This window comes from Alligator mississippiensis, unplaced genomic scaffold (assembly GCF_030867095.1).
Source record: "Alligator mississippiensis isolate rAllMis1 unplaced genomic scaffold, rAllMis1 scaffold_43, whole genome shotgun sequence".
Lineage (NCBI taxonomy): Eukaryota > Metazoa > Chordata > Crocodylia > Alligatoridae > Alligator > Alligator mississippiensis.
In genome coordinates this window covers 17,501-29,628 of record NW_026775379.1, presented here as the reverse complement: position 1 = coordinate 29,628, position 12,128 = coordinate 17,501, and positions in this window count along the sequence as shown.

The window sequence follows — 12,128 nt, the reverse complement described above, 5'->3', positions numbered from 1 at the left end:
CTCCCCGCGAGCCTCGGCCTCGGCCCAGACCGCGGCAAGGTCCGGGCCGAGCACGTCCCAGAAGGCCCGGTAGAACTCCGTGGTGAGCCCGTCCAGCCCCGGCGCCTTGTTGCCGGGCATGAGACGGAGGGCGAGCGTGAGCTCGGCCAAGGTGAGAGGAGCCTCCAGCCGGTCACGGTCGCCCGCGCCCACCTGCGGCAGTTCCTCCCAGAGCGCGCTGCGGGCCGTCGCCTCGGTCGGCTCCCGGGAAAAGAGCCTTCCGTAGAAGGCCCTCGCGCGAACTCGCAGCTCTCCCGGGGCCGAGAGGGGGGTGCCATCATCCGCCAGCAGGCAAGTGATGTGCTTTTTGGCCCCCCTCTGCTTCTCCAGGCCGTAGAAGAAACGGGAGCCGCGGTCCATCTCCCGCAGGAGGTGGACTCGCGCGCGGACGAACGCGCCGCGTGCGCGGCGGTCCTCCAGGGCTCTCAGCTCCTCCCGCCTCTCCCTGCACTCTCCGCAGAGGGACGGATCCTGCGGGTCGGCGACCAGGCGCCTCTCCAGCTCCAACACTTCCCGCTCGAGCCGCTCTATGGCCGCCTCCCGCTCCCGGGTGTGCCCCCGGGCGTAGCTGCGGCAGAAGAGCCGGATGCGCGCCTTCCCCCCGTCCCACCATCCCCGAGCCGAGGGGAAAGACTGCCGCTGCCCGCGCCAGGCCAACCAGAACTCCCGGAAGGCCGCTCCGAAGCTCGGGTCCTCCAGCAGGCTGTTGTTAAAGTGCCAGTAGGCCGACCCCCGCCGCCCGGGGCCAAACGCCACCCGGGCGCACACCAGATGGTGATCGCTGAAGGGGGCCGGCCTCACTCTGCAGGACACGGCTCGGGCATCCACGCGGGGCGAGATGTAAATCCGGTCCAACCGGGAGTGGCTCGCCCGCTCCCCCCCCACCCGCACGTACGTGGGGGCCGGGGGGCCGTCGGGGTGACAGACTCGCCAGGCGTCCACCAGGGAGTGCTCCTCCAGGATCCCCCTGAGGGCGTCCGCGGCGGCCCGGCACCGTTGCCTGCGCGAGCGGTCCTGTTCCTCGAGGGTGACGTTGAAGTCCCCGCCTAAGACCAGGCTCTCGCGAGGGCTCAAGGTGCCCAGGTAGTCGGCCGCCCGGCGGAAAAAATCCGCCGCGTCCGGTTCCGCGGCGGGGCCGTACACGTTCACAAAGTTCGTTACCGTCCCCGCCGCTCGGGCCCGGACGTGGAGCAGGCGGCCCGGCACCGCCTCAACGTCCTCTAAGATCTCCGGCCGCAGGCTCGGGGAGAACAGGGTGGCCACCCCGCACGAGGTGGCCGACAGGTGACTCAGGAAAACCCCGTCTCCCCACTCCAGCCGCCAGGCGGCGGCGTCGGCCGGAGTCGTCCAGGTCTCCTGGAGGAAAGCCACCGAGTAGCCCCCCTCCCGCAGGAAGGAGAACACCTGGCTCCTCCGGAGACCCTGCCTGCAGCCTCGGACGTTGAGGGTCGCGATGTTAAGCGACGTCATGGCTGGCGGGAGGGGGCTCCGATGGCTCGGCCGGGGGCTCGCGCAGGGCAACGCCCAGCCGGTACCCGGCCCCGCGCCCGTACACCGTCAGGGCGTCGTACATGGACCGGGCCCGGGTGTACACCCGGGCGTTGCATCTGTTCGGCCCCTTCCCCTCCCTCACCAGCGCCCTCGTGGCCTCGAGGATGCTGTTAAAGTCGCCCCAGCAGTCCAGGGCCAGCTGCACCCGGGCCGGAGCGCGCCGGGTGCTTTCCCGCTCCAAGAAGGCCACCAGGTCCTCCCTGGAGACTGCTGCTGGTGCTGGGGCTGGGGCTGGGGGGGTTGCAGGCTCAACGCTGCCTGCTGACCCCCCCGCATCCTCAGCCTGGTCAGGTCCAGTGGGGCCTGGCTGGCTGGCTTCCGCCGCCTCCGCCGCGCCTCCGGCGGAGGCTTCCTCGGCCTCCATCTGGACCTCTCGGTCCGCTTGGCTCTCCGACTCGGCCCGAGGGAGATCTGCAGCCCCTTCGCGGGGGGCCTGGCTGGGGGTGGGGGTGGGGGTGGGGGTGGGGGGGGGGGAACCTGGCCCCTGCTCTTCCTCCCCGTCAGGTGCCGCAGGGGCGGCTTGACTGGGGGCGGGGAGGGCCTCCCCCTCGGGACCCGTGCCGGAGCTCACCGGGGTGAGCCCCAGGGTCTCTTCGCTGAGGGGGGGGAGGGGCGCTGAGCTTGAGGTTGAAGCTGCTAGTGCTGTTTCTGTTGTTGTTGCTGTTGCTGTTGCTGTTGCTGTTGGGGAGGGCCCTACCTCCGCGATGGCAGGCTCAGGGGGCTCCTCCCGCATGGGCTCCTCCTCTCCTTCTCTTTCTCTCTCTCTTTCTCTCTCTCTCTCTCTCTCTCTCTTTCTGGGGCCTCCTCCACGGGGATTACCCGCACTTTCTCGGGAGGGGGGGGGTCTTCCGGAGCAGCTCTGCTGGCTGGTGAGGGGGCCTTTTGCACGTCGGCCCCCTCCCCCTCCTCGCCTGTGTCCGAGGGGGGGCCCTCCTCTAGGGAGGGATCGAGCTGCTCCGCGGCCTTTCTCTTTTGGGCCCGCCCCGATGGAGGAGGGGGGGGGCCCGCCCGCTCGCCCGCAGGGTGGTCCTCTCTATGGCCCGGAGGCTTGCCCGCGGTGGACGCTTGGCCCCGGGCCGGGGCTGGGGCTGGGGCTGGGGCTGGGGCTGGGGCTGAAGCCGGGACTGGGCCCGGCTCGGGGCCTACCTCCCTCTCCCCGTCTCCTGCTCCCTGCCCCCCGGTGACTGCGGCCGAGGCCGAGGCCGAGGCCGAGGCCGAGGCCGAGGCCGAGGCCGAGGGGGGCTCTGCCGCTGGGGGGCTCCCGCCAGGGCTCCCGCCAGGGCCGGGGGGGCTGGGGGGGCCGGTGGCAGGGCCCCCCCCTCCACTGGCGGGGGCCTGCGGTGGCCGCCGCGCTTGCCCCAAGGGGCATTCTTGGCGGAGGTGCCCTACCCCGCGGCACTTGTAACACCGCAGGTCCCCCACCGTGAAGAAGATGCGGTGCAGGGCCCCCCCAAACATTACCTGGAGGGATCCCTCCGCCCCCAGCTGCGCTCCCGCCGCCGGCTGGATCGTTACCTGCCGGCGGAACGAGCGCACGTGTCGCAGGGTGGGGTCCCGGCACCCCAAACCCAGGGGCAGCACCGGGGAGATTACCTTCCCCAGCGATGATAGTCGGGGCAGGAGGGCCCAATTAGGGAGGTACGGGGGCACCGAACTAAGGACCACCCGGGTCCCTGGCTCCTCTAGGGGCTCCACGGGGACGTACTCCCCGTCCACTGTGAGCCCCCTCTCCACCGCCTTCTGGGCGGCGGCCTCCGTGGCAAGGAAGAATACTCCCTTGCCGTGGAACCTGGAGGCCGCCACAATTTTCGGGGCCCCCACCACCCGAGCTAGGGCCCGCACGTAAGGTTCGAAGGCGGACCCTTCCCGCTCGGGCAGCCAGCATCTCACCCCATTTCTCCGGGTGAGTGCCGGGAAGGGGGCCCCCCCTCCCCCCGGGATCGAAGACGCCCAGGCGGTGGAGGTGCTGGCGCCCGGCCCCCCGCCCGGCCCCGCTGCGCGGCCGGCGGCCGCCTCGGCGTAACTGCGCGCCCCGCCCTTCTCCCGGGGGGGGGGCGCTCCTGCTGCGGGGCCGGCGCTAGGGCCGGGACTCGGGCCGGGGCCTGACTCGGCTGGGTCAGGGTCAGGGGGCGGGCTGCCTTTTGGGTTTGCGGGGCCCTTGCCTTTCCCCGCCCCCCCTTTTGCGGAGGAGGCCCCTGACGAGGAGGAGCCCTTCCCTTTCCCCTTCCCCTTGCCCCCACCCTCCGCTCTAGGGCCGGGGCCGGGGCCGGGGCCGGGGCCAGGGGCAGTGCCGGGGCCGGTGGCCCCGAGACAGGGGTCAGCCATTTCACAAACTTCAACTCCCCCTCCTTGCTTGGGAGGAGGGGGGGGGGGAGGCACCTCCTCCATGCTGCACCGTGCCGGGGGAGGACCACGGGGGTAGGGCGGCCGGGACACAGGGTCACACTGGGGAGGGGGGGGGCACGCTGCTGGCCTGCTCGGCCTTCACAAAACACCGGGAGCGGGGAGTGGAGCACAGGACGCACACAAAATGGGGCAGACACCCGGGGGGAGGGCGGGGGAGGGGAACAAAGGCAGCCCAGCCGCCACCTTTTTTTAGCACGACAAAAGCCTACTCTGAGGGGTGCTCCTGTGGGGTGCGCTGGGCTGTGCTCTTGTGGGGTGCGCTGGGCTGTGCTCTTGTAGGGTGCGCTGGCCTGTGCTCTTGTGGAGTGCGCTGGCCTGTGCTCTTGTGGAGTGCGCTGGCCTGTGCTCTTGTGGAGTGCGCTGGCCTGTGCTCTTGTGGAGTGCGCTGGCCTGTGCTCTTGTGAGGTGCGCTGGCCTGTGCTCTTGTGGAGTGCGCTGGGCTGTGCTCTTCTCCTCTGGGGTGCGCTGGGCTGTGCTCTTCTGGGGTGCGCAGGGGTCCACTGGTGCAGGAACCAAAGCAAACAAAAGCAGTAACAGTGGCAGCAGCAAACAGAAAGAAAAAACAAACCAAACAAACCAAACAAACCAAACAAACAAAGCAGCAGGAGCAGGAGCAGGAGCAGCTGCAGCTGCAGCTGCAGCCCCCCCCCAACCCCCAAGGCCAAGGCCAAGGCCAAGGCCAAGCCGGGGGGGGGGCACCAGCGGCAAGCTTGCAGTGGCAGTGGCAGTGGCACTATACAGCAGAGAGCCCCGACAGCGCCACACCCACCACCACAACCCACCAGCTGGCAGCCTGGGAACTGGCAGCACAGCCATTTTAAGCCTGTTCAGGGGTGGAGAGGGCGGGGCAAGGCCTTGAGTGGCGCACAGATTGAATGAATGAGACTCACCTGGAAACAGCCTAGTGGCCAGAACTGGCATGACATGCTGCCTGGAAGTCCCAATAGGAATACATGGGCTCAACCTGGCGCCCGGGCTCCTGCTCCGGAAGTCCGTATGAGGTTTTTGAAACGGGCCTTGCCCGGGCCTTCGCTCCAGGAGGGCGGACACTTTCGGCGGTTGGCCCCGGTGGCTGGGCCGGGTGCCGCATCTACAATATTGCCAGGAAAGGTTCGCGGAGATTTTGGGGGACTCGGTTTTCAGGACCCTAAATGCCCATGTTCGGTTCCAGAAAGTCGTTCAGAGGAACCTCCGGGGCAAAAGAACCGTGCCGCGCTGCCTTGTCAACCGAGCGTGGAGGCAGCGTGCCCCGATCCGGCGGGCCTGGCCGTGCGAGAGTTCCAGGCTCTGGCCCGCGATTCCGGCTCCCGCCCCCCCCCCCCGGTGATGGGCTCGGAGGTCGGGCAGGCAGCGGTGCTTGCTTCCCCAGGAGTGGCGGGGCTCTCCTGACGGGGAACCGGGAGGACCTGGTGTCCGCCGTGGGACTTGGAAAACTTCTGCTCGGTTGCGTTGGGAGCGGTTAACGTGGGAGCTCCGGCCGGGACTATTGTTAGTTACTCTTACCCTGTTAGTAGCTGGGGGCCGCCCCGGTTGCGGCGGCCGATTTGACTGGCGGCACCGGCTGGTTGCCGGACGGGCGGTTAGTCCTCAGCCGAAGCTGAAAAAAGATTGTCCGGGCTCCGCCGCTGTTGGTTTCTTGGCGGCTGGGCTCCCGGTTTCAGAAAATAAAACATTGCGGGGGACAACTGAAAGAAAAACAGGGTGTGCACGTGGGGGGTCAAAGGTTCAAAACGAGTGCTCCCCCGGGGGACAGGGAGCAGAGCACCCCGGACAGCGCCCACCGGCCCGCAAACTGCTTCAGCTTGCCGGCGGCTACCGCCCAGTGGTGCTCCGCTCGGAGGCGGGCGCGCAGGACACCGAGGAAAAACGCCCCGAGGTGCCCGGGAGCCTTCCCGGCCAGAGCCTCCTTCCTGGATAGCCAGATGACGAGCTTGGCCAGAGCCAGGAGGAGGTTGACCAGTCGGTCCCGGGCCCGGGTGGGGCGACGGATGGGGAGTGCGTAAATAAACAGGTGCGGGGAATAGTGCAGCCAGAACTTGAGGAGCAGGTTCTGGAGGAGGAGGTGCAGGGGCTGCAGCCTGGCGCACTCGAGGACCAGGTGCGCCAGGGTCTCCCTCTCGTCACAAAACGGGCATCGGTCGGAGATGGTGTCAATCCGCGCCAGATACACGCCCGTCGCGGCGGCCCCGTGAAGGAGCCGCCAGCCTAGGTCCCCGGCGGCTCTCGGGACGAGCTCCGAGTAGACGCTGAGCCACCGGGGACCGTCGGCCACGCCCTCGCCAAAGTAGTCCCGCCATTGGGTGTCTTGGCGGGACGCGAGGGCGGCGTGGTGGAGCGTCCTGCGGACGAGCGTGTAGAGCTGGCGCCGGTGGGCCGTCGAGAAGCGGACCGGCGGGGTGTCCCCCAGCCTGCAGAGGTGGTGAGGGGCGGAGTGCCTCGGGGCCGGCCGCTGGGCGGGCCCTATCAGGAACTCCGCCGGGCTGGGGGATTCGGGAGGGCGGGGACCGCCCTCTCGCAGGACTCGCTCGACGTAGGCAAGGGCGTCTGCGGGCAGCGCAGCTTTCACCTCCCGGACTAGGCGCGAGCAAGTTGCACGCCCTATGGTCAGGCCCGTGCGCCGGGCCAGCGCCGCGGGGCCCAGCCATCCTCGCTCGTCGTAGTCCAGGAGGTCTCCGAGCCGGGTGACGCCCACCCGGGCCATCCTCAGGGAGGCCTCTGGCGAGGCTGCCGCCGGGACCGCCAGCTGCGGGTTAAAGAACAGCGGCTCGGCCAGCAGGTCGCCGTCCTCGGCCACCCGCGACGGAGACCTGGAGGCGGAGATCAGCCCCCAGGCCTTGAGGAGGTCTCGGTAAAAGGCCGGCAGCTCCCCCGCCACCCGCACGAGCTCCAGGCCGCGCAGGAAGAAGAGCTGCCGGTCGTATCGGAGCCCCCGGAGGCGGCGGAGGAAGGCGCGCCCCAACAGGCTCCACGCCGCGTGGCTACCGTCACTGTACAGCAGTCTCTGCAGGGCCTGGAGGCGGAACGTCAGGACCTGGCTGCGGAGGCACACCAGGCCCTGCCCCCCCTCCCGCAAGGGGAGGGTCAGCACCCGTGCAGAGACCCAGTGCCGTCTTGGCCAGAAGAACCCCAGCGCCCGTCTCTGGAGCCTGGCAAGAACCTCGGGGGGCACGGGGAGGGTATTGAAGCGGTACCAGAGCATGGACAGGATCAGCTGGTTCAACACCAGCGCCCGGCCCCGGAGGGACAGGCACCGCAGCAGCCCCGTCCACGCCCCGATCCGCCTCGCCACCCTCAGTTCTAGGTCTGCCCAATTCTGCGGGGGGGAGGGGTCCGTGGGGCTCAGGTAGACCCCCAGGTAGAGCAGCGGGCCCGCGCTCCACTCGATGCCCCGGAGCGCGGGTGGGAGCGAGCCCACCTGCCACCCGGCACCCACCGTCAGCCCGGAGCTCTTGGCCCAGTTGACCCGGGCGGAGGAGGCCGCCGAATAAACCGCCTGGCAGGCCGCCACCCGCTCCAGATCTTCCGGGCCCTGGACCGCGAGGAGCACGTCGTCGGCGTACGCCGAGAGGACCAGCCGCAGCGCCGGTTCCCGCAGCGCCAACCCGGCCACCCGCCTCCGCAGGAGGCACAGGAAGGGCTCCAGGCCTAGCGCGTACAGCTGGCCCGACATCGGGCAGCCTTGACGCACCCCCCGCCTGAACGGGATGGGTTCCGTCAGGGACCAGTTGAGCTTAACCAGGCACTCCGCGGAGGCGTACAGTACCTGGAGAGCCCGCACAAAGCGCGGTCCGAAGCCGAAGGCCCGCAGCGTGCCCGTCAGATACCCGTGGTCCATCCTGTCGAACGCCTTCTCCTGATCGAGGGAGAGCAGGCCGAACGACAGGCCCTCCCGGCGCGCCAGCTCCAGGAGGTCCCGCACCAGGTACAGGTTGTCGAAGATGGAGCGACCTTGCACCGTGTACGTCTGGTCGGGATGGATCACGTCCGCCAGCACGGACCGCAGGCGCAGCGAGACGGCCTTCGCCACCACCTTATAGTCCGTGCAGAGGAGGGACACGGGACGCCAGTTCCTCAGGTCGCGGAGGTCTCCCTTCTTCGGCAGGAGAGTCAACACCGCCCTCCTGCACGACAGGGGGAGCTCCCCGCGAGCCTCGGCCTCGGCCCAGACCGCGGCAAGGTCCGGGCCGAGCACGTCCCAGAAGGCCCGGTAGAACTCCGTGGTGAGCCCGTCCAGCCCCGGCGCCTTGTTGCCGGGCATGAGACGGAGGGCGAGCGTGAGCTCGGCCAAGGTGAGAGGAGCCTCCAGCCGGTCACGGTCGCCCGCGCCCACCTGCGGCAGTTCCTCCCAGAGCGCGCTGCGGGCCGTCGCCTCGGTCGGCTCCCGGGAAAAGAGCCTTCCGTAGAAGGCCCTCGCGCGAACTCGCAGCTCTCCCGGGGCCGAGAGGGGGGTGCCATCATCCGCCAGCAGGCAAGTGATGTGCTTTTTGGCCCCCCTCTGCTTCTCCAGGCCGTAGAAGAAACGGGAGCCGCGGTCCATCTCCCGCAGGAGGTGGACTCGCGCGCGGACGAACGCGCCGCGTGCGCGGCGGTCCTCCAGGGCTCTCAGCTCCTCCCGCCTCTCCCTGCACTCTCCGCAGAGGGACGGATCCTGCGGGTCGGCGACCAGGCGCCTCTCCAGCTCCAACACTTCCCGCTCGAGCCGCTCTATGGCCGCCTCCCGCTCCCGGGTGTGCCCCCGGGCGTAGCTGCGGCAGAAGAGCCGGATGCGCGCCTTCCCCCCGTCCCACCATCCCCGAGCCGAGGGGAAAGACTGCCGCTGCCCGCGCCAGGCCAACCAGAACTCCCGGAAGGCCGCTCCGAAGCTCGGGTCCTCCAGCAGGCTGTTGTTAAAGTGCCAGTAGGCCGACCCCCGCCGCCCGGGGCCAAACGCCACCCGGGCGCACACCAGATGGTGATCGCTGAAGGGGGCCGGCCTCACTCTGCAGGACACGGCTCGGGCATCCACGCGGGGCGAGATGTAAATCCGGTCCAACCGGGAGTGGCTCGCCCGCTCCCCCCCCACCCGCACGTACGTGGGGGCCGGGGGGCCGTCGGGGTGACAGACTCGCCAGGCGTCCACCAGGGAGTGCTCCTCCAGGATCCCCCTGAGGGCGTCCGCGGCGGCCCGGCACCGTTGCCTGCGCGAGCGGTCCTGTTCCTCGAGGGTGACGTTGAAGTCCCCGCCTAAGACCAGGCTCTCGCGAGGGCTCAAGGTGCCCAGGTAGTCGGCCGCCCGGCGGAAAAAATCCGCCGCGTCCGGTTCCGCGGCGGGGCCGTACACGTTCACAAAGTTCGTTACCGTCCCCGCCGCTCGGGCCCGGACGTGGAGCAGGCGGCCCGGCACCGCCTCAACGTCCTCTAAGATCTCCGGCCGCAGGCTCGGGGAGAACAGGGTGGCCACCCCGCACGAGGTGGCCGACAGGTGACTCAGGAAAACCCCGTCTCCCCACTCCAGCCGCCAGGCGGCGGCGTCGGCCGGAGTCGTCCAGGTCTCCTGGAGGAAAGCCACCGAGTAGCCCCCCTCCCGCAGGAAGGAGAACACCTGGCTCCTCCGGAGACCCTGCCTGCAGCCTCGGACGTTGAGGGTCGCGATGTTAAGCGACGTCATGGCTGGCGGGAGGGGGCTCCGATGGCTCGGCCGGGGGCTCGCGCAGGGCAACGCCCAGCCGGTACCCGGCCCCGCGCCCGTACACCGTCAGGGCGTCGTACATGGACCGGGCCCGGGTGTACACCCGGGCGTTGCATCTGTTCGGCCCCTTCCCCTCCCTCACCAGCGCCCTCGTGGCCTCGAGGATGCTGTTAAAGTCGCCCCAGCAGTCCAGGGCCAGCTGCACCCGGGCCGGAGCGCGCCGGGTGCTTTCCCGCTCCAAGAAGGCCACCAGGTCCTCCCTGGAGACTGCTGCTGGTGCTGGGGCTGGGGCTGGGGGGGTTGCAGGCTCAACGCTGCCTGCTGACCCCCCCGCATCCTCAGCCTGGTCAGGTCCAGTGGGGCCTGGCTGGCTGGCTTCCGCCGCCTCCGCCGCGCCTCCGGCGGAGGCTTCCTCGGCCTCCATCTGGACCTCTCGGTCCGCTTGGCTCTCCGACTCGGCCCGAGGGAGATCTGCAGCCCCTTCGCGGGGGGCCTGGCTGGGGGTGGGGGTGGGGGTGGGGGTGGGGGGGGGGGAACCTGGCCCCTGCTCTTCCTCCCCGTCAGGTGCCGCAGGGGCGGCTTGACTGGGGGCGGGGAGGGCCTCCCCCTCGGGACCCGTGCCGGAGCTCACCGGGGTGAGCCCCAGGGTCTCTTCGCTGAGGGGGGGGAGGGGCGCTGAGCTTGAGGTTGAAGCTGCTAGTGCTGTTTCTGTTGTTGTTGCTGTTGCTGTTGCTGTTGCTGTTGGGGAGGGCCCTACCTCCGCGATGGCAGGCTCAGGGGGCTCCTCCCGCATGGGCTCCTCCTCTCCTTCTCTTTCTCTCTCTCTTTCTCTCTCTCTCTCTCTCTCTCTTTCTGGGGCCTCCTCCACGGGGATTACCCGCACTTTCTCGGGAGGGGGGGGGTCTTCCGGAGCAGCTCTGCTGGCTGGTGAGGGGGCCTTTTGCACGTCGGCCCCCTCCCCCTCCTCGCCTGTGTCCGAGGGGGGGCCCTCCTCTAGGGAGGGATCGAGCTGCTCCGCGGCCTTTCTCTTTTGGGCCCGCCCCGATGGAGGAGGGGGGGGGCCCGCCCGCTCGCCCGCAGGGTGGTCCTCTCTATGGCCCGGAGGCTTGCCCGCGGTGGACGCTTGGCCCCGGGCCGGGGCTGGGGCTGGGGCTGGGGCTGGGGCTGGGGCTGAAGCCGGGACTGGGCCCGGCTCGGGGCCTACCTCCCTCTCCCCGTCTCCTGCTCCCTGCCCCCCGGTGACTGCGGCCGAGGCCGAGGCCGAGGCCGAGGCCGAGGGGGGCTCTGCCGCTGGGGGGCTCCCGCCAGGGCTCCCGCCAGGGCCGGGGGGGCTGGGGGGGCCGGTGGCAGGGCCCCCCCCTCCACTGGCGGGGGCCTGCGGTGGCCGCCGCGCTTGCCCCAAGGGGCATTCTTGGCGGAGGTGCCCTACCCCGCGGCACTTGTAACACCGCAGGTCCCCCACCGTGAAGAAGATGCGGTGCAGGGCCCCCCCAAACATTACCTGGAGGGATCCCTCCGCCCCCAGCTGCGCTCCCGCCGCCGGCTGGATCGTTACCTGCCGGCGGAACGAGCGCACGTGTCGCAGGGTGGGGTCCCGGCACCCCAAACCCAGGGGCAGCACCGGGGAGATTACCTTCCCCAGCGATGATAGTCGGGGCAGGAGGGCCCAATTAGGGAGGTACGGGGGCACCGAACTAAGGACCACCCGGGTCCCTGGCTCCTCTAGGGGCTCCACGGGGACGTACTCCCCGTCCACTGTGAGCCCCCTCTCCACCGCCTTCTGGGCGGCGGCCTCCGTGGCAAGGAAGAATACTCCCTTGCCGTGGAACCTGGAGGCCGCCACAATTTTCGGGGCCCCCACCACCCGAGCTAGGGCCCGCACGTAAGGTTCGAAGGCGGACCCTTCCCGCTCGGGCAGCCAGCATCTCACCCCATTTCTCCGGGTGAGTGCCGGGAAGGGGGCCCCCCCTCCCCCCGGGATCGAAGACGCCCAGGCGGTGGAGGTGCTGGCGCCCGGCCCCCCGCCCGGCCCCGCTGCGCGGCCGGCGGCCGCCTCGGCGTAACTGCGCGCCCCGCCCTTCTCCCGGGGGGGGGGCGCTCCTGCTGCGGGGCCGGCGCTAGGGCCGGGACTCGGGCCGGGGCCTGACTCGGCTGGGTCAGGGTCAGGGGGCGGGCTGCCTTTTGGGTTTGCGGGGCCCTTGCCTTTCCCCGCCCCCCCTTTTGCGGAGGAGGCCCCTGACGAGGAGGAGCCCTTCCCTTTCCCCTTCCCCTTGCCCCCACCCTCCGCTCTAGGGCCGGGGCCGGGGCCGGGGCCGGGGCCAGGGGCAGTGCCGGGGCCGGTGGCCCCGAGACAGGGGTCAGCCATTTCACAAACTTCAACTCCCCCTCCTTGCTTGGGAGGAGGGGGGGGGGGAGGCACCTCCTCCATGCTGCACCGTGCCGGGGGAGGACCACGGGGGTAGGG